Below are 19,631 nucleotides of genomic sequence, written 5' to 3' on the forward strand. Positions count from 1 at the left end.
TATTGACCACCCTCATCAATGTTACACTAACTGCAAGAAATCAGACACAAAACAGTACGTGTTGATTCTTATTTATAGGGAATTTCAAAACCATAAACACAGAAGCAGATCTGTGGCTGCCTGGCGGTGGGAACAGGGATGGACCGCACACAGGCATGAGAGAACTTTCCAGAAGGTAGAAGGGTTCTAAAAATGGATTATAATGGCCGTACAACTTATATTTATACTAAGGAGCAAATGTGTCATCAAACCGTACATTTAAAATGGTTTTTATGGGAAGTTAAATCTTAACTTTTAAAAATCATATAAAAAAATAAAATCCTCGAAGGCTCCCCATGGACGTTAGTGTGCGGGTCTTTAAAGCCCTCCTCATCTCTTCCCTCCAGCACTACGGTCCTCCCTTGCTCACTTCACACTGGCCCCACTGGCCTCTGGCCCCTCCTGGATCACACTAAGCACACTGCAGCCTCAGGACCTTTGCACACGCGATTCCCTCTGCCTCAAATATCCATGTTCGTTGCTCAAGTCCTTCGAGCATCTGCTCCAATGTCCCCTTCTGAAATTACAACCCCTACCGAGTCCTCCCCATCTCCAGCCTCCTTTGTTTTTTGCCACTGATCAAGGAAAGGGACTAGGGTCTGTTTTGTTTACTATGGTACCCTTAGTCCTGACAAGGGTGCCCGGTGAATACAGGTGCTCAATAGATCACTGTTGAAAGAATGAATGACACTGGCCCAAGGGGATGACAGGCCTAGGAGGCCCCCCTCACCTCCTCAGCACGTAGGACTCAGTGGCTTGTGGTGAGCAGCCCAGCTGAGTCTGATGCTGTGGCTTTTTCGTGGCCTGTCTGACTTGCCCGCTGGCCAGCATGCCCTTTGAGGCAAGGCCCAGGCATTAAGACGGTATCCCCAGCACCTGCCACTGATGACCCTGCATTCCCTCACCACCCACCTGACACTTTCCCACCTCCCAGACCCCACTCTGACTTTTCTCCCACCTGCCTCCCTTCCCCTGTACCTAGCCCAATGCCGCCTCCTCCAGGAAGTCTCCCAGAACCTTTGGTTCACAGAGACCTCAGGACTGCACGCTGAGCCGAGGAGAGATGATACTGTTCTCGTTTATCTTCATCTCGCCTCCTGGGAGCCCATGGGCAACCCCAGGCGGGGCCACAACTTCTCTGAGGACCCAGTCCCAGCACCGGGCCTGGCACAGAGCCCATGATCCAGAAACCTCGTGTGAATGCACACCTGCCATTGCCCAGAGGACAAAGGCCCCCGAGGCCGCAAATCCCCAGCACGCTCCTCCCAGGGGAGGCTTCCGGAGGCTCCCACAGTTGCCCTCCTCCCTCCCGGACCCTGACGATCCCAGCAGCCTCCAGGATGCAGAAATGTGCCTGCCAGGCCTCGAAGGAATGTGGCCTCGTTAGTCCTCCCAAGCCCTGATGAGCCAGGAGCCGTCTCACGGGAGGAGCGCCGGAAGCTCAGAAGAGTTCAGGGACTCACCCAAAGTCACCTGCCGCTCAGAGGCTGTGCTGGAACCAGACCCGGGGCTGGCCCGCCTCTGCCTCCCTGGGCCCGGGCTAGCTTTTGTGAGACCCGTGGCCTCGCTGCCTTGCCGACAAAGGAAACCAGAGGAGCCGGCTGCATTCGCTTGGTCCCGCCACCAGTGCTGGGTGGTGACTCAGGGACGGCCAGGGAGGACAGGCCAGCAGCCACCCCCACCCCCCAGGGTCTCCAGAGACGGGGGGGGGGGGGGGGGGGGGGGGGGGGCGGCGCGAAGGGGAGAGGGGAGGAGAGAACACATGGTGAACAGGAAGAAGGGGAGGAGCCTGGGGCCAATCACCCCTTTGTGACTCAGCCCTCCTCACGGGATAGAGGAAGGAAGGGCTTTCTTGGGAAAAGCTGGGACCTGGGGATAAATTGGCTTCTGGCCACACTGTGGGGGGCGGGGCAGGCCTGGGAGACAGGAGGGAACAGGCTTAAGGCGATGTGGGTCCAAACCCCAACCACCACGCGTGGCTGTGGGTCCTTGGCCCAGCGTGAGGCTCTTGCATCACCCGTAAGACGGTACCAGTGAAGGTACCGCTGCCCCGTGGGGGGCACAGATGAGCAAGTCCGAACACGCCCTACAGGTGTCGCCCAGTGCCTGGCACACGGGAGCCGCCGGGAAAGGGCAGCTGCCACAACCGCTCTCTATTGAGCTCTCGGGAGGCCCGGGGTGCACACGTCGCCTCCCCCAGGGACTCAGGGCCCAGACAAGGCGGGCGCGGGAGGGGCGGAGGAGGGCGGGCGGCATTCAGACCAACAGGCCCCCTTTGTGCCGCCCTCAGTCGCCATTTACCGAAGACAAACCCGGGCTGCATTTCAGGGTTTCCATTTCAGCTGCAAGGGGGTGGGCGGGCCGCAGTCTGAGTGGGGACGAGGCCCAAGAACTTTCCGCCAATCGGAGGCCCAGGGTGTGGCCCCAACGGAACGGGGGGAAGGTGCCAAATAGGGCAGTGGAAAGCCCATGCCCGGGGGCCGGCGTGCAAGAGGCCGGCACCAGGAATCCGGCACCGGAGACCCGGCCGCCACTCACACCCGGGGCCTCTGGCTGGAGGGAGGCACTCTGGCAAGACCACTCTGGGCTGCTGGCCAAAGCCCAGCCTTCAGGTCCAGGCCTGCCACCCCCAATGACAGTGGTGGCTCTTCTGGGTGATTCCCCCTCCTCCCCTTCCTCCTGCCTCAGCTGTCAGCAGCCAGGGTGCCCACACTCCCCCCTCCTCTCCTGACCCTGTGATCTGAGTGCCGGGCAATGCGGCACCCACAGATGAACGTCGTGTGGCCCCCGACCACTCACCGCAAGCCCTAAGGCTTAGGCCGCAGCAGCAACACCCTGGGGGCGGAAAGGGAAAGCTCTGTAATAGGGAGCCCAGCACACCAGGGGCCAGGCAGGGGAACCTCAAGGAGTAGGCCATGCTCTGCAGGTCAGCCAAACAGCTGGAGATTTACTGGCTAAAGTGTGTGCGTGTGCGCGTGTGCGTGGCGGGGGCGTTAATCCAGAGACTGGGAGGGACAGCGGGGTCTCCCAGCCACACACGGGCATCAGCCTCAATGGATGAAGCTCCACGGAGGATGTCAAACAAGGGGTGCGACACATCAGATGTGCACACTGGCAAGACCGCTCAGGAGGGGATGAGGACACTGGGGGGAGCGAGGGAGGGGAGGCCACTGTCCCGGGGGCTGCTGGGATACATAAGGGACACGACAATGCAGCCTGAATTGCGCAGAGGCGGGGGCTGGAGGGGACAGAGAGGAGAGAGGTGCCGAGCAGCATTTGGTGGCAAACAGTGTGGGTGCAGAGGGAGCACCCAGGGTCCCACTGGGAGGGACCTGGGAGGAGGCGGGGGCTGGCGTGAGGTCCCCGAGGGACCCTGGGGAGGGGCAGCAAGGGGCAGAGTGATGGGGCCCTTGGGAGAGTCGCCGGGGACGGCCAAGGCCAAGGAACCTCACAAGCTGGGAGCACCCACCAGTACGTGACGTGACGGAGGACGACGTGAGGGCACCCCAGACAGACAGGTAAGAACAGCCGACAGGTAAGACGAGGAAGACTTCGAGGAGAGGACGCGACCGGACAGCCACCGGGCCTCCCAGTCAGCAGGGAAATGCAAATCCGAGCCACGAGGAGATCCCATTTCCCGCCCAATCAGATGGGCAAAAAGCCAAAAAGCCAGGTGATACCAAGAGTTGGCGAGCGGGGAGCAGGGGCCAGTGGGCGCGGAGCCCAAACAGGGGCGGCGAGGCGTGGCCCGGGAGGCACCTGCTGGGCGTACATCACGGGGCTCCATGCAGCAGCCAGCGTGTGGGGTGGAGACAGGGCTGGGGCGGGGGTAACTGGGGGCTTTATTTCTATTTATAAGATTTGTTTCTTGAGTCCTACAGACTGTACATGGGCGTTCATCATATTCTGTCAGGTCCTTTTCTCTTTTATGTTTATTTTTGAGAGAGAGGGAGAGACAGAGCATGAGCAGGGGAGGGGCAGAGAGAGAGGGAGACACAGAATCCGAAGCAGGCTCCAGGCTCTGAGCTGTCAGCACAGAGCCCGACGCGGGGCTCGAACCCACGGACCGTGAGATCGTGACCTGAGCCGAAGTCGGACGCTCAGCCGACTGAGCCACCCGGGTGCCCCGTTTTTCTTTTTTTTGTTTTTTGAGTGCCTAAAATATTTCATAGCCATTTTTTTTAATTAAAAAAAATTTTTTTTTCAAGACAGAAGAGTCCCTCCCCTCGTCGTATACACCTGCCCTGAGGAACCAGACAGTGACCCCCAGGGGGGCCAACTACCAGGCCAAGGCTCACCAAACCCCGCCCCAGCAGGCACCCCAGCACTCACGGCTGCACTGGAAACCCAGTGCCTCCTCAACCCCTGAACCTAGCAGACGGGCATGACCACCGTCCGCACAGGCCTACTCCCAGCTGGCACTTGCTGCTTGTCCCATCCTGCTTGGAAGGGGGGCTCACTCTGCCTGCATTTGACCGGCGGTGAGGCTAGAATCCCCTCGTGGGAGGGAGCCCAGAGCAGGGTGGGGCTGAGACAGGCCCCCCTCCCTGTGAGTCCTGCCAGCTTGAGGTGAAAGCCAAAGCCCGGAGCCCCGTGCCAGCCGCCCCTCGGGCGGGCCCGGGATGGCCGGGGACGTGGCACCCGTCGGCCTGTGCCTGTGCCTCCACACCCACCCTCCGCTCCCACCCGGTCAGCGAGGCCCCAGAGGACGCTGGAGCCAGTCCAGGCGGTGCAAGCCCGGCACGCATATGGCCGCTGACCAATGCGGGAGAGGGTGGTGATGGGCCTTGCTTGGGGTGCGGGGTCACCCTGGGAGTACGAGGAGCCTGGCAGCCATCCAGAACCGGCCCGGGGAAGGGACCCGCCCGAGCCTCACAGCAGAGCTGGAGCCGGAACCCAGGCTCCACCAGCCAACGGGGCTTCGGGAGGCGCAGGCCGAAGCTGGGAAGACCGCATGGACGCGGAGGGCGGGGCACCCGCGGGGCGGAGCAGGGGACAGCCCCGGGGCCCCAGATGACCCCAGCTTCTCCGGCGCCTGAGGCTGCGAGACGAGCAGGGCCAAGTCCGTCCAGAAGACGGGGCTCCCGTGCTCACCATCCTCGCACCTCTCGGCCTCTGAGCTGACCTCTGGGCTGTAGATCCCAGTTTGCAAGCTGGCATCTTCCCTGTCCTGCCCGTGGCCCGGGGTGACTACGGAGCTCTGGGAGTGACCGGCCTGCCAGTCTCACCTGAGCTGCACACACTGGAGCGCGGCCATCGTCCCTCAGGCTTGGAGGTGGTTCAGATGCTGTCCTCGGCAGAGCAGAGGGGACCAGGGCTATGTCGGGTCTGGGGAGGGGAAGGGACACCAATGTCAATATACTTCCTGGCCTTATACACACATGCGTGCGCACACACACACACACACACACACACACACAGTTGGCACGTTCAGAACCAGGGGACAACCATGGCCCCGAGAACCCGCTCCTGACTGTGGGCCACTCACGGCCCCAGCGACTGGACAGCTGGGGCCCTCCTGCCACTGACGCAGCCTGGTTCTGCTGGATGAGGTCCCGGCCAGGCCCAAGGAGAAGGGCTTGGGAACAACATGACTCAAGTTGCCCTATGACCCACCTTTATTCCCATTTCACAGAATGGGAAACCGAGGCCCAGGCTGATGATCACGGAGCAAGTGAACAGGACGGTGAGATTCAAGTGTCCAAGTGACCGAAAACGTGTGCTGGGCAGAGGGGTCCCCGAGACCAGAAGCGGTCAGAGGCTGAGGGAGGGAAGGGGCCTGCTGAGGTCACCTAGCGATCTAGGCAGAACAGGCAGGAAAGCGCTCCTGCGTCCTGTCTCCCAGGCCAGTGTCCTGACCCAGTCTCTTTTCGCTGCAACTACATCCAACACACGTAGGCCGGGAAACACCCCAACACCCGGGGTCTCCTCCCTAACCCAGCCAGCCGGGCCTCCTGCCTAGGGTTAGAATCTGCACAAGCAACTTAAAAAATACCCCTGAGCCAAGGATGATCTTTACAACAAGTGGTTCTGGGTCCCCATAACCACATGGGGAAAAACAAATCATGACCCACCCGTGGTTGATAGAACAATGGCCCCCCGCCAACGATTTTCATGTCCCCATCCCTGGAATGTGTTAACGATGTTAGCTTACACATGGCAAAGGGAAACTGAGGTTGTAGATGGAATTTAAGGATGCTAGTCAGCCGACCTCCAGATGGGAAGATTATTCTGGATTATCCAGGCAGGCCCAATGTGATCACAAGCGTCTTTACAAGTGCAAGAGGGAGGCAGGAGGGACAGAATCACAGGGATGGCAGCGTGCCAACAACTCAGGGTGACATTGGTAGCTTTGAAGATGGAGGAAGGGGCCACCAGGCAAAGAATGCGGGCAGCCTCTAGGAGCTGGAGAAGGGCAAGAAACAGATTCTTCCCTGAGCCTCTAGAAGGAACACGGCCCTGCTGACATCCTGATTTTAGCCGGGAGAGATCCATTTCAGACTTCTAGCCTCCATAAATCCAAAATAATACATCTGTGCTGTTTGAGGGCCACTGTGTTTGTGGTCATTTGTCAGGGCAGCAAAGGTAGACAAGTATGTTTACTTCACGTCATACACGAAAACCAATCCCAGAAGGACAGCAGGTCTAACTGTGAAAGGCAAAACAATACAGTATTTAAGAGACATGAATAAAGACTGAGATAGGCAAAGATTTCTTAACAGGACACAGAAAGTACCAGAAGACAGGGAAAGGACGGATAAATTGGACCAGATTAAGAGCTTTTGGGGGCACCTGGTGGCTCAGTTAAGTGTCTGACTCTTGATTTCGGCTCAGGTCATGAGCTCATGGTCTGTGGGATCAAGCCCCACGTCAGGCTCTGCGCTGACAGCACAGAGCCTGCTTGGGATTCTCTCTCTCCCTCTCTCTGCCCCTCCCCTGCTTGCTCTCTCTGTCTCAAAATAAAACAAATTTTTTAAATGTTTTTTGTTTATTTTTGAGAGAGCGTGAGCAGGGGAGGGGTAGCGAAAGATGGGAGACACAGAATCCGAAGCAGACTCTAGGCTCTGAGCTGTCAGCACAGAGCCTGACGCGGGGCTCGAACTCACAAACCGCGAGATCATGACCTGAGCCCAAGTCGGAGGCTTAACTGACTGAGCCACCTGGGCACCCTTAAATACAGATTTTTTTTTAATTAAAAAAAAAAAGATTAAGAGTTTCTGTACATCAAATGATACCACTGAGAGACAGAGAGACAGTGTTGTGTGAGGAACGAGCCACAGAAGGGGGAAAACATTTGCAAGCCCTACATTCCAAGAATGATTCATATTCAGAATGCAGAGAGAAGTCCAACAAATCAAGTTGGAAAGATCAGCAACACACCTCAAAGAGCACTACATGAAAAGAGGGTATTTAAAAGACCAGCAAACCTATGGAAAGACGTTCTCCTTTGTTGCTCGTCTGGCTAACGTCACATTCACCAGAACGCAGAAAGTGAAGCAGACACCAGGGGTGGGCGAGGCTGCAGAATGTCCAGACCGCTCGCCCACTGCCGAGATGAGAGTCAACTGCTAAGCGATTTGGAAACCAGTTTGATCTCACCTACTAACCCTGATCGCGACCCAGAGACTCCACTCCTAGGCACGCCCCCAAAAGGAATGCGGACATAAGCGCCCCAAAGACAGACTGTTCCTAATGCTCCTAAACTGAAAGTAACCCAAATATCCAACCCCGTGAGAAGGAGTAACTAAGTCAGGCTCTCTTCCTGCAATGGAAGAAAATACAGCAATGCAAATGAATGAACTACAACTCTATGCAACCACGTGTCTGAGCTCTGTGATTATACACTTGTGTGTTATTTTTTTTTAATTTTTTTAATGTTTATTTATTTTTGAGAGAGGGAGAGGCAAAGTGTGAGCGGGGGAGGGGCAGAGAGAGAGGGAGACACAGAATCCGAAGCAGGCTCCAGGCTCCGAGCTGTCGGCACAGAGCCTGATGCGGGGCTCGAACCCACCAACTGTGAGATCATCACCTGAGCCAAAGTCAGATGCTTAACTGACTGAGCCACCTGGGCACCCCAAAATAAACTTTAAATACGTACATAAATATAAACAAACAAATAAATAAAAATGAAGTCAGTGGACAATCATTACTGATGATATAAAAAACCAGGGGGGGCTCCTGGGTGGCTCAGTCAGTTAAGTATATGGTTCTTGATTTCCGCTCAGGTCATCACCTCACTCGATCGTGGGTTCGAGCCCCACATCGGGCTCTGTGCTGACAGTGTGGGGCCTGCTTGGGATTCTCTCTCTCCCTCTCTCTCTGCCCCTCCCCCACTAGCACTCTTTCTCAAAAATAAATACATAAACATAAAAAAAAAATCAGGGAAGGGGTCCCCCTTGGGTCAGGGGTACTAACTGGAAGGACAACAGGAGGGGTTCTGGGGAGCCAGCAGGGTCTCATTATACAAGGATTTCAGTTTGGAAACTTCACCAAGTATGCTTATGTCATGCACACTTTTCTGCGTGGATACTGTATTTCAATAAAAAGGCTTTAAAATTCTTTTTTTTCTTTTTCTCATTTTTTTTAACGTTTATTTATTTTGAGACAGAGAGAGACAGAACATGAACAGGGGAGGGTCAGAGAGAGAGGGAGACACAGAATCAGAAGCAGGCTCCAGGCTCTGAGCTGTCAGCACAGAGCCCGACGCGGGGCTCGAACTCACGGACCGGACCGTGAGATCGTGACCTGAGCCGAAGTCGGATGCTTAACCGACTGAGCCACCCAGGCGCCCCTAAAATTCTTTTTAATTACCTGGGCTGGGGGTGGGTGGCAGCGGAAGTGGAGGAAGCAGGGGTGGTCCCAGCCCCTCTGGGTCCTTCCCGCCTATCAGACAGCCCCGGGGGGTGGTGCCTAACCATGGGAACCCACGGGGCATCTGGCTCCCCGCGGTTCTGCGAGCTCCCTGCAGGCAGGCCCAAGCCCCATGGACGTCAAGCACCCGGGGCCTGACTCACAGCGGTGCCGTGCTCACTGCACAACCTTCCTGAACACCAACCTTCCTCCCTGAACAAGGCGTGCCAAGTCAGCACCCCAGCATCCTCTCTCGAGCCTTGCCCTGCAGGGAGGAGGCTGAGCCCCCCTGAGGTCTGGGCCTGTGAGGACAGTATGCCATCCAGGGCCCACGAGGCAGCCTGGAGAACACATGAACCAGCCAGGGGGCCAGGGGCACCATCTAAACCTCTGAAGGACAAAGGGCAACCCAGGGCTGTGGGTGGGTGATGGGACGGGATGGGCGGAGGAGGAGCAGAACCTGGTGGCCCCAGGGGTGAGGTCAGTCACTAAGAAGCCCTCCTGGTGTTTTAGTGCTTCCAGAAAGGCAGCCACCACCCCCAGCCACCAAAAGCTGCCTGAATGTCACAGACGCCCACCCACACCCATACACATCCTACCACATCCCCAGGCCTTTGCAAACACTGTTCCTTCTGCCTAATGCTGGTCCTCTCATCCGCTGGCAAACTCCCTCACATCTCGCTGACGGCAGCTTTAAGAGGGCAGATTCTTTGCAGATCGTATCCATTGCTGAGCTCTCGGTACCTAGGACAGCGCCCAGCACATGCAGCAGCTCAAAACGCCTAACGAGCACGCGAATGAATGAAGGAAACACGAACGCGTGGAAACGCCCTCCCTCCGCTACCACCCTCTTCCTCTCCACATCCATGGCAGCTTGTTCACACACCACAGCCGCACTCACTGGCCGGCTTGGAGCGAGCTCTGGGAAGGGCAGAAGGTTCCCAACAATTAGCATCGGGCACAGAGTGGATGCTAACCACATTTGGGTCCAACGAACAAAGAGGCAGGCAGGGAGCCCCCCATCACTGGAGGAGATCAAGCAGAGACCAAGACCTGTTCTCAGAGCAGGTATCTGCTCCTGGTGGCACAGCTGCCCCGCGAGGCTCTCCCAAACTCACACAGCTACTATTACTGTCCATAACAACACTAACCAACTATGTTGAGCACCGCCCCCCCACTCAGGGCTGGAAGGGTGACCCCATGTCCACACCACTCTCTGTCACAGAGCTTGATTCTTCACTGTGCTGGGCTCAGAGCCTGTGTGGGTGCACCTGGTGCAGGGGGTCCAGGTGGGATGGGACCCCCCTCTTCTGCTGAGCTGTTCCAGCCTAAGGAGACACAGACCCACAATATCTGTTCTGCTCCACACGCCGGCCCAAGTGCTTTATAAATACTACCTCATTTAACCTCTGCAACAGCCCTGTTATGAATTCCATCCACTTTACTAGTGGGAAACTGAGGCCTGGAGTGGTCAATCATTTGCTTAGGGTGACACAACTGATCCAATAGTAGACGTGGAATTCGAACTCGGGCCCTCTGGCCACACAGCCTGAGTTCTTAACCACCCTTCTTGACTTCCTTTCTTGACTTCCTCAGAATCAAGACCAACTCTCCTCCTGGCACCCAGGTTGGGGGGGACAGGGCAGAGGTTTCAAGGACGAGGCCAGGAGGACACCCCCCCAGCCCTGGGTGCCAAGGCCATGGCCTGTGGTCTCTCTGCCCACTAGCCTAGGCCCTGCCTGCCTCTGGCCTCATTTCCTGGGAACCCTGTCCACCAGCACCCTTCGTTCCAGCTTCCTTGAGTTTCTCATTGCTCCCTAAGACCCCACCCCCCGTCGCTCATTCTGCCAGACGCCTTCACCCTTCTTCTATCCTCCAGCCAACTCCTGGGGCCGACTGGGTGCACTCCCTGCATCATGTCCCCCACGCCTCCTCGGGAGATGGGGATTCTTGGGCAGGAGCCAGTGTGGCTCCTAGCTCATCAGCTCTCACGCACCCCTGGGGCCAGGCAGACCCCAGTGAACAGGCTGGCTGTGAGCAAGAACCCTGGCTCTCAGCGGTCCACAGGGACCCTCCAGGAGGAGGCTTAGAAAGATCAGAAGGCAGAGTCACCTGGGTGGCTCAGTCGGTTAAGCATCCAACTTTGGCTCAGGTCATAATCTCATGGTTCGTGAGTTCAAGCCCCAAGTCGGGCTCTGTGCTGACAGCTCAGAGCCCGGAGCCTGCTTCGGATTCTGGATCTCCGTCTTTCTTTGCCCCTTCTCCACTCACACTCGCTTGTTCTCTCTCTCTCAATTTCTCTCAAAAATAAACAAATATTTTTTAAAAATTTAAAGACAGAGGGGCGCCTAGGTGGCTCAGTCGGTTAAGTGTCCGACTCTTGGTTTCATCTCGTCATGATCTCGGGGTTTCATGAGTTTGAGCCCCACATTGGGCTGTGTGCTGATGGTATGGAGCCTGCTTGGGATTTTCTCTCTCTCTCTGTCCCTCCCCTGCTCACGCTGTCGGTCTCTTTCAAGACAAATAAATAAACTTTAAAAAAAAATTTAAAGAAAGGAAGATCAGAAGGCAGCCGCTCTCACCCTCTACCTTCTGGACCAAGGGCCATACCAGGACCACAATGGCTGGCAGCCCGACCCTTAGGCTTTAGTGGTATATACAGCAGGGCTCACAGGAGCGAGGTGACAATACAACCACTCAAAATACCTGCCTCGCCCTCAGATCAGGCTACTAGAAAGCTCAGAGGCAAGTTACCTGCCACGGAAGGTACGGCAGCCCCTCCAGCTTCGTTTGATTTTTGCCACCCCGGCTTTGCTCTTTACCCCGGTCATTTTCATCTCGTTATGGGGCGTTTACCTTTGCGAATCATCTCCAGCCCTTCCTGGAGTCACACAAAGAACACACAAGACCCTCTCGGATGTCTCCCCTCCTCCGCCCTGAGCTCCCGGGACTGGGCACAACCCCTGGCACAGAAACTGAAGTGTGAGCTGTGTCGGAGAACCAACGAATTTATGCAAGGAACAGTCCACAGTAGAAAAGGGAACAGCCTGAGCAGAATGAGGACACAAGGCAGCAAAACATCCCCGGGCTCCAAATGCTGCTCCCTCCCTCGTGGCAGCGTCCAGCTTCACACTTGACTTAGGGTGACACACTTGTGGGACCACAAGTGACTTAGGGACCACACGAGTGGTGGGCTTTAGGCTGAGAACTCCAGGCTGGAAAAACAGGGACTCCTTGTGAGCCTGAAAGTCCACCCCCTCGTGGCAAAGAGGCCACGAGGGTGAAAAGGGATGTGTGCAGAGCAGGTGTTTTCCTGGGCAGAGTCAAAGGCAGATTCCAGGGATGTACCAAGAGCTGCCCAGGGAAGACAGAAGCATTAAGTGGACAAGGGCCCGAATTTACACCTTGTTGATAAAAACCACCTGACACGCTCTGCTTTCTATTTATTTTTTTTAAATGCTTATTTATTATTTTGAAAGAGAGAGAGAGACAGAGCACAAGTGGAGGAGGAGCAGAGAGAGACAGAGAGGGAGACACAGAATCCGAAGCAAACTCCAGGCTCGGAGCCGTCAGCACAGAGCCTGACGAGGGGCTTGAACCCACGGACCGTGAGATCGTGACCTGAGCTGAGGTTGGCCGCTTAACCAACGGAGCCACCCAGGCATCCCATCTGCTTTCTATTCAGAAGGGACACACTTCATTGTCGTTTTCAAGCATTTCCTCTGAGATCCTGAGTTTTGTATTCCTGTTTCTGTGCACCGACCCTTGGCAGCCCTGGAAGGGGGTGGTGGGACAGGGTGGGCAGTGGGGTGGCCCAGGTCTCCAGCTCCTGAAGGGAGGAGCCTCATCTGCTCCTGAGCCAGGGCTGGGGGTGGGGAGGGCACCCTCGGTCCCCACGCCGGCCAGGCTGGGCCACTCCAGCTCCTCCCAAGAAATGCCGCTGCCTAGAGGTGGAGACCGCAGTGGAGACCGCAGTTAACTGGCTGTGGGTCCGCCTCTCCCGTCAGATCCAGTTTTCCAGGCAAGCAATGCCCCGCTCACCCGTCCTCCCCCAGCACACACCACGTGGGCATCCTGCAGCGGCTGACACTGTAGTGGGTGCCCGGCACCGTTTCCCCGCCCCCACCCCCAGCCCCAGAGATCACACGGCCTGCCACCCACCAGCCGGGCGCCCAAGACTGAGGGGAGTGCACGCAGGAGGTCCTGTGGCCTCAAGCTAAAGCCCCCATTCAGGGCAGTCACATCAGCAACCCAGAGAGACACAGCCTACCAGGAGAGAAGATGAGAGGCAGAGAAAATGAAACCGCAGTCCAGAAAAGAGGAAAACCAGAGGAGGGGCCGTCTGCCAGCATCCCAGGTCCTGGGGGAGCCGGCGGCCTGCAACTGTTTGCTGCAGAAGTTTCCTCTCCCTCCTAACTCTCCTTTCACTTAACCTAATTGGAGAAGCTTCCTGTTCCCCTGTAAGAAAATAATCCCGAAGACGTGGGTCAGGGCCCTCCCTGCTCACCAAGCCACGCCCACCGCTCCCAGCTCCTTAAGGCTGAGACACGTCTGGGTAAGGCCAGCGTGGGAGGGTGGGGAGAGCCGGCCGGGAAGCCAAGGCACAGCCAGCTGGGGCGGGGGGCCGGGAGCCAGACAGGGCTTGGACTTTGCACTTGGGCAACCGGGGTGGTGTCTGAGGAAGGCGCGGCCCAAACCAGGCTTTAGTGAAACGCACATGGTAGCGTGGCACGAAAGGCCAACAGGGAAACCTCTCTGTGCCCCGACGTCCTCATCTGTAAAATGCAGGCAGCGTCGTGAAGGTATCCACAAACGGAAACACGCATTTAGAGAGCTCGCCGACGGTTCCTGGCACAGAGTAAGCCCTCGGTATGTGTTGTTTTCTTAAAAACCTACACGAAAGCTGGGGTTCCCCATCCCCCCCAAGAGCCATCAGGCAGGTGGTATGGTCTGAACGTTTGTGACAACCCCCCCCCACCCAACCTCCACATTCATATGTTGAAACCTAAGCCCCAACGTGAGGTGACACTGTCAGGAGGCCAGGGGCCTTGGGAGGTGACAGGGTCAGGAGGGAGGGGCCCTCCAGGACAGGATCAGTGTCCTCATAAAAGGGACCCCGGACCGTTCCGCAGCCCCTTCTGCCGTGTGTGAATACAGGAAGTGTGCGACCCAGAAGAGAGTCTCCCCTGGAACATGCTGGCACCCTGATCTTGGACTTCCAGACTCCAGAACTGTGAGAAATCGATTTCTGCTGGGTATAAGCCACCTGGTCTGTGGTATTTTGTCACCGCCGCTTAGACGAGGCTGGCAAGGAACCAGCAGGGTCAGGAAGGCCGCTGGCCCCTCCTCTGAGCACGGAAGCAGAGGTGCGGGGAGAGGGCATCAGGAGGGCAGGGTCAACCTTCAGGGTGGCGGGCCCAGGGAGGGGACACCAGGAGGGAACTGTCCCCCACGTCAAGGACCAGAATGGAGGGGGCAGCTCTGGGAGGAGGCCGCAGTGAGTGGCCAACAGGCAGGCGCGGCTGCCCCAGCAAGGACACAAGCTGGGGGACGGGACGAGCCACGTGTGTGTGGACGGGAGCTATGTGGGTAGAACAGCGATGAACACTGGTCACCAGCCCTGTCACAGTGCACGCACTTCACACACATCCATCCGTCCGATTCTCACAACCCTAAAAGGTGGATACCATAAGCACCCTCACTTTATAGACAGGGAAACTGAGGCACAGAGGTGCAGTGACTTGTCAGAGGTCACACAGCTAGGAAGGAACAGAGCTGGAATCTGAACCCAGGCTGTCAGGTGCCAGCATCCAAACGCTTACCCGCCAAATCAGGCAGCAGATACTGCAGGGGGGTTGGTACCTCTGTGGGTGGGTCGCCCTCCTTGGGAGTTTGAGCTCTGGGTGCAGAATTCCAGAGAGCACCTTCCCAGCCTGCCGGGTGCACCTAGAAGCTTGCTGGTGCAAAAGCTCATGTGAGCCGAGGCTCTTCCCAGGTTCCCTCTGCAAGGTCCCTGCCTTTGAAGCTCCACTCCAACCGTCCCCGCTCCACCTGACCCGGAGCCCGTACCCCAACGTCTCTCCTGGGCCAGACACTCGGGTGCCAGCGCAATCTGGGCTTATAGCCCCTGGAGGAAGGTGCCTGGCCACCCCCTCCACCACCCCCCCCCCGCCCCTCCATGTGCAAAAGTAGAAGGGACAGGGGCACCCGGGTGGCTCAGTCGGTTGAGCTGCCGACTTCGGCTCAGGTCATGATCTCACAGCTCGTGAGTTCGAGCCCCACATCGGGCTCTGTGCTGACCGCTCAGAACCTGAAGCCTGCTTTCGATTCCGTGTCTTCCTCTCTCTCTGCCCCTCCCCTGCTTGCGCTCTATCTCTCTCTCCTCTCTCTCTCAAAAATAAATAAGCATTAGGGGCGCCTGGGTGGTTCCGTCGGTTAAGCGTCCGACTTCAGCTCAGGTCACGATCTCACGGTCCGTGAGTTCGAGCCCCGCATCAGGCTCTGTGCCGACAGCTCAGAGCCTGGAGCCTGCTTCGGATTCTGTCTCCCTCTCTCTCTGCCCCCCCCCCACCCCGCTCATGCTCTCTCTCTGTCTCAAAAATAAATAAAAACATTTAAAAATAAATAAACATTAAGAAAATTTTTTTTAAAAAGTAGAAGAGACAGAACAATCCCTTCCCTCAAACCCCATGCCCCAATCACCTAAATGCTTTACTGTTCCTCCTTCCCATCAGCCACGAAGCCTCCTTTTAGGACTCCAAGCACTTACCCCCACTACTTCTCCTGCCTGAAGCTCTTGTGTGGCATCCTGGCAGCAAACTTATGCACGGTGCCCCCATCAAGCTTCCTGCTCCACCCCATCCTCCAGGCGTCCCTCCTCTGTATTTCCAGCTACCCCACCAAGGCACTCATCAAGCAAGCCACCAAGACTTGCATGGCTGTGCCCTTTGGGGGCAGCGAGGCCCCTGCTCTGTGTACCTGCCACCTCCTGGCAGTGCTGGGCCAGGTGACAGCAACTGGATGAATGAAGGGCTCATTGTTTACATTACAACTGGTGAGGAGTCTTGCCCCACGTGGTGTTCCCTGCACTCTCCTCCTCCTCTGCCAGCAGCCCTAGGCCACTGCTACCCCCACTAACCTCCCTTGGGCATCTTACAGAGGTGAGGACATCTCCCCCCTCATATTGGAGAAGCGGGGTATCCAAGGTTGGGAACGCGCTGCTGGGTGTGTGACTCGCCCCCCCCCCAAGGTGCCCCCTCTGTCCGTCCTTCCCAGGGTGGGGCCAGGGCCTGCGTGGCAGTGCCCAGTGGGCACCCGCCCCGCCCAAGCCCCGCCTGAAGGGCCCAAACGGGCGCGCCCTGGAGGCCCAGCAGAGCATCTCGGTGGCGATGGCCCCTCCCTGTGGGGAGGGCAGAAAATCTGCTGCCTCACCAGCTACCAGCGCCAGCCTGGGGGGGCACCCCTGGCGGGATGCCGCCCCGCCCCAGTCTCCCCCATACCCCCTCCACCATGCACTTCGACCAAGTTTTGCAAAGGGAATCGGCCGGGCGACCCCAGCCGGCGGGGCGGGGACTCCGTGTTCTCCCAGACCCGGGGTCTGGAAAAGGGGGCTGTATGGCCGCGCCCACCGGCTGTGCCCCCCCCCCCCATTCCCCCACCGCCTGGGAGCTCAGAGAGCCCTGCGGCGCGTCCGGCCTCCCGGCGCTGCCCTTGAGAGCCGGGACAGGCAGCCCCCACAACAGATGTGCCGAACCCCAGTCTGCGGATGCGGGCGCCGACGGTGCCGGAGATGCCTTCACCGAAGGGACTCGCAGCCCGGGAAGCACCCCCCCCCCCCCAACGCCAGCAGCGTCCTCTCCTCGCCTGCGGGCGACAGGGAAGTTGGGGGTGCACGGGGAGCAGCTCCCGCTCACGCCCACCCGCCGGCCCCCGGCCCTCCGGCCTCTCCCACGCCCCGACAATGCCTGCGGGCGGCCGCCCCGCTGCAGCTCAGGCCGGGCCGCCGCCGCCTCCCGCATCCCTCGCTCCTTTGTTGCCCGGCGAGCCCCCTCCCCCGGGGGCCCTCCGGCCGCTCCTACCTGCGCCCCTCCGGCTGCGGGCTGCGCTGCGGGAGGCCCAGCGCCCGGCCTCCTCCGCTCCCGGCCCGGACGCCGCGGGGGGAGAGGATGCTGCGGCCCCTCCCCGCGCGCCGCTGCCCACCGGCCGCAGCCCCTCCCGGGGCCGGGGCTCCGCGCTGGCGCTCCGGGCCCGGGCCACGCTCCGCGGCCGCAGCCGCAGCCGCGTCCGGGCGGCGGCGGCGGCGGCGGGAAGGCGGGAGGCGCGGATCGAGCAGCCCCGGCCGCCGCCTGCGCGCCCCGCGGCCGAGCCGAGCCGAGCCGAGCTGAGCGGGAGCGGAGCGAGCGGCCCGGCTCCGGGAGGGAACAAAAGGGGCCGGCGCTGGGGCGGGCGCGGGAGGGCGGGGCCTAGCGCGGCGGGGGTCAGGCGCGCGTTCACGCGGCCTCGCGTTTCTCCGGCCGCCGCGCCGCGCCGCAAGCGGGCGGGCGGGCGGAAAACGCTGCCGTATACCTTGTCCTCCGCCGGAGGCAGTCAGTTGTGGGGCGTCTGGGGTGCGCCCACACCCGCCTCGGCGATGGTCACCTATCGACGTTGAAATCGTGTTGATGCTCGGCTCACAAGGCTGTCTCAGACCATTGGGAGAGATGCAAACTCGAGATGCTGGGAGAGATGGGGAGGAGCTTCCCCGGAAGGCTTCACGGAAGAGGTGACATTTGAACTGGACAGGAACTGATGAGGAGGGGATGATGTAGCCGGTAGAGCCGAGCTGAGAACCCCAGGTCTTAATGAGCTGTCCTGAGGCCAAGGCAGGTGGGGGGGAAAGGCACGGGGGTCTTGGTGATACACTCCCAACCTGTTATTGGAAAAAGTGGTACTCAAGACCCAGATGAATATCACACCCTCCTCCCCGGAGTAAGACCCGTCTCCTGGGGTATCAGAGGAGTTGACACAGCTGCCAGCACCCCCACACACACACCCCGGGGGAGGGGGGGGCAGAGGTTAAGTGGCAGCCCAGGAGCAAGAAATATCGGACTCCCGACACCCATAGGTGCTTGCACTGTGACTGGCCTCTGTGCCTCTGTGCCACCTTCCCCGGCCTTGATAAGCTAACCTCGGAGCCATTGCCCTTAGTTCTACCTGTAATGCCCTTGTCCCCTTCTCTATTTGACAAATCATCCTTCCCTTTCAAAGCCCAGCTCGAATTCACCTCCATTTCCCTTGAGCATGAGAAGGCGGGTGTGTTGAGGAAGGTTGTGGTCCACACAGTGACGCTGACTCCAAGGAGGACAGGCAGGCACCAGGCAGTCTTCTTCATGTCCCCTAAGGCACCCAGGCCTGTGCCTGGCCGAGGGTAGACAATGACACCTGAATGAATGAATTGGTTCAGTTACCACCACCATCCCTCCACTGCTCTGGTATCCATCATCTTTGAGAAATGAGTTAACCTCTTAAGGGTTTTTTTTTTTTTTAATGTCTATTCATTTATTTTGAGAAAGAGAGAGCACACGTGTGCAAGCAGGGGTGAGACACAGAGAGAGAGGGAGAGAGAGACTCCCAAGCAGGCTCCATGTTGTCAGCACAGAGCCCAGTGTGGGGCTTGAACTCGCACATCACGAGATCATGACCTGAGCCGAAATCAAGAGTTGGATGCTTAACCCACTGAGCCACCAGGCGCCCCAAGGCCAGAGGTTTCCCAAGCTTTTAAGGACACGCAGGCCTTCGAAACTTTGAACCCTGGGGAGGATCTCCCAGAAATGTACAATACACGCATGCACATACACGTGCGCACACACACACACACACACACACACACATTCATGCACATACATGTACACACAGAGTTTTGCAGACAGGTTCAGGCAATTCACAGACCCCCTTGGAGCCCCACCTGGTCTGTACACCCAGGTTCTAGGGTAGAGAGCTCAGAAAAGATGGGGGTGAGTGCATCAGGGGGGCGGGGGGCAGGGTGTAGTAAAGAGTATGATTTACCCAAATGAGTGGGTTTCTGGCCCAGATCAAATGGCACCTGTATTCTGGGGGCACTTCTCCCTTCTTTGACACATAACAGCTTCTGGAACCAGGAAAATGGCCAAAGTTCCCAGGACATCAACCCACCAGAAATAGACCAAGAAGGTTCCCTGTTGGAAACTAAACCATTTAGTCCGACCCCTCCTTCCACAGGTGGATAAACTGAGGTCTAAAGAGAGGCAGGAGGGGCGCGCCTGGGTGGCTCAGCTGGTTGGGCGTCCAACTTCGGCTCAGGTCATGGTCTTGCAGTTTGTGGGTTCGAGCCCTGCGTCAGGCTCTGTGCTGACAGCTCAGAGCCTGGAGCCTATTTCGGATTCTGTGTCTTCCTCTCTCTCTGCTCCTCCCCCACTCATGCTCTGTCTCTCTCTCTCCTTCAAAAAAAAAAAAAAAGAGGCAGGAATAATAATAATAATAATAATAATAATAATGAAGAGAGGCAGGGATTTATCCAGGTCACAAGGTCCTGCTGTGATGCATTTGAGCTCCCCTGTGCCTGTCGGGGTTCATTCACCCCCTCTTGCCTTCCACCCACCCCTGACCGCCCCCCACCAGCCCCTCCCTCAGTTACAGCCCCCAGTGCTATTCAGACCAACAGTGCACACAGAGTACTAGCTTCCCCAGCCTCGGACTCCGAGGGTGGAGCTCCGAAGGTGGTCCTG

The 19,631-nt window shown here is 58.1% G+C and overlaps 1 protein-coding gene across 3 annotated transcripts in view; it reads right to left on the reverse strand.

Annotated features, from left to right (window-relative positions):
- CLIP2 (CAP-Gly domain containing linker protein 2) overlaps positions 1-17,311 on the reverse strand; it is a 74,365-nt gene extending 57,054 nt beyond the window's left edge. For 2 of the 3 annotated variants that reach the window (XM_053894217.1, XM_053894216.1), the window contains exons 1-2: positions 16,968-17,311; positions 5,268-5,367 (exon numbers count right to left, since the gene is read on the reverse strand). The gene's annotated coding sequence lies outside the window, so the exon portion shown is untranslated. The remainder of the gene's footprint in view (positions 1-5,267; positions 5,368-16,967) is intronic. The other variant, XM_053894218.1, reaches the window with a different exon arrangement.
- Between the last annotated feature and the right edge of the window lie 2,320 nt (positions 17,312-19,631).

This window comes from Panthera pardus, unplaced genomic scaffold (assembly GCF_024362965.1).
Source record: "Panthera pardus isolate Hobbes unplaced genomic scaffold, ASM2436296v1 HiC_scaffold_4, whole genome shotgun sequence".
Taxonomy (NCBI): domain Eukaryota; kingdom Metazoa; phylum Chordata; class Mammalia; order Carnivora; family Felidae; genus Panthera; species Panthera pardus.